The following is a 2,193-nucleotide window of genomic DNA, read 5'->3' as shown; positions in this document are numbered from 1 at the left end:
CTTCGAGCGCTAACTTTCATCAACGCTGCGTTACATACACGAAATTAAAACTGGTAATGGTTTTCAAGTTCTGGGAGACTTCACTTACATATTTTCACACTAGTGCCATCTAGGCAAAAACTTATGCGTTACTTTTATTTCATGTACCAAAATACAACATCAAATTCATCCGAATAATTTATCAAAATTATTTTTCTTTGCCATATTAAAGTAGAGGAATTCGATTTTTTCAGTAAATTCAAAGAAAGTTTGAAAAAGTATTATTATTGTAATACCTACAAATGAAGATAATCAGCTCTAATTTCCTAAGTAAATATACCGCGATATGGAAAACATGCTACTGCATATAATAATAAATGTTAACCATAACTGCAATTTTTTTTATTACTAGAATATTTTTCATAAGAAGCAAAAGTCAGATGTTGACAGTCACCAGTCATAGCCACAGATGTTTGTTTTTTTTGTTGTTGTTTTTTTTCACCAAAGATAGTGAAGAGGTGGTTGGGCATTCATTGTTTCGTGGAGCAACAGCATCCTGCATATGGATGGTGAAGCATCCAATATGTTCATAAAGCAAGAAGTCTTTTGAATAGCTGAAAGCAACGAACCGCAATTACATAGTCACACCAACATAATATTTCGACTGACTCGCATAAAATTAAAATTAGTTGGTCCTGAAGTAGATGCTGAAAGCAAAGCAGATGTATGGTAAGGCCGTCACCTGGATGTATGTGCAAAGCCATGCGGGGATAAGGCTAAACGATGAAGCTGGGAAGAGAAGTCCTTTTATCAGATCCGACACAACTCTATTGACAGGACATCAATCTTCACTGCACTCGTAAGGTGAAAGCAGTAACCATGGAAGGTCTTCAATGACAGGTGGAATGAGACTGCTGTAAAACAAAGTCCCATAAGCTGTAGCTAGGAAAATCAAAAGGAAGGGAATCAACAGGGCAATATACAGCCAGAAAGCCACTGTTACCACCAAGGAATAAAATAACTCTTTTTCTATCTTCTACAAGTCAACCATTCTCACCATGAAGTATCAGCACCTATCGACGCAACTCCTGGGATTGTGACCAATTATTCAACTCAACTGGACTACCGGAAGCTGCCTCTGGACAAGAGCAAAATTAGAGTTTAAATGGCTCAAGCATCATTTTTCAGCTGGTCAGTTCTGTGGATTTTCTTACAGAAATATCTAATCTTGACGGAAATTGGGAGGGTAAGAAAATCAACATAACATATTTGTTAATAATGGTGTATGCACATTAATTGGAGAAAATGTGGGGGCACGTGTCCCTTCTGCCATATGTGATAGGCGCCTGTGTTTTCTTATAGATTGTAAACATATTGTTGCGTATCTGCTCGTTTGTTAATTTCCGGTATAAATTATTTCCGAGGAACTTCAGCGATACAAGTCCTTTCTTAATTAAAATTAGTTTATTCTTTCTCGATACAACTTTGTAATACACAGAATTTCCACAGTCACTTTAAACTTAACAACTTTTATAAACACACGCTATAATTCACAGGGATTCACACACTTTACTTACGGTTTGACTCGATTATCTCTATCTATGCCTATCTCTACAATTCTATCTCGCTTTATTTGCCGGGCTTATATACTAAAAAAGAGGGCGCCTGGAACAGACTTGAGTTGCCTGGACAATTCAGGATCCTTCGAAAATATCATCACGTGTTACCAGCGTCACGTGACTTCCGCTGTCGTAACAATATTTTAAATTCGAATTTACGCCATCATATGGTGAAGAAAACTCAAGTGCTAGGCTTAAGTAAAAATCTAAATAACCTCAAACACTTTCGCTATAACAGTAGAAAAATGATTTATACTTAAAAGCTCAGGGACAAGAAGAGTGTTAAAACTGTTTCGTTAGCTACACGCTGTTATTCTTTCAACACATATATATCTCATAATAAATGTTTTGAAACTCGAAACTAAATATACTGGAAAAAAAAACAGCCATTTGTGTATCAAAACTTGCTTGTTTTAATGAGTAATTATAGTAATTTTTTGAGAAAACAAGAGGGAATCCTCAATAGCCGAGAGTAAATTAATCTATGAGACCTTTATTTTCCTTTTTATTAGCTATATTTTTGTGCGTCAGCAATACCAAACGTGGGTCACATGTATACCCCATTCGATTTTATACTCATCAAGATCTTTACCAG

The sequence above is a fragment of the Limulus polyphemus genome, unplaced genomic scaffold, assembly GCF_000517525.1.
Source record: "Limulus polyphemus unplaced genomic scaffold, Limulus_polyphemus-2.1.2 Scaffold7879, whole genome shotgun sequence".
In the NCBI taxonomy this organism is placed as follows: domain Eukaryota; kingdom Metazoa; phylum Arthropoda; class Merostomata; order Xiphosura; family Limulidae; genus Limulus; species Limulus polyphemus.
Note: the sequence above shows the minus strand (reverse complement) of the source record.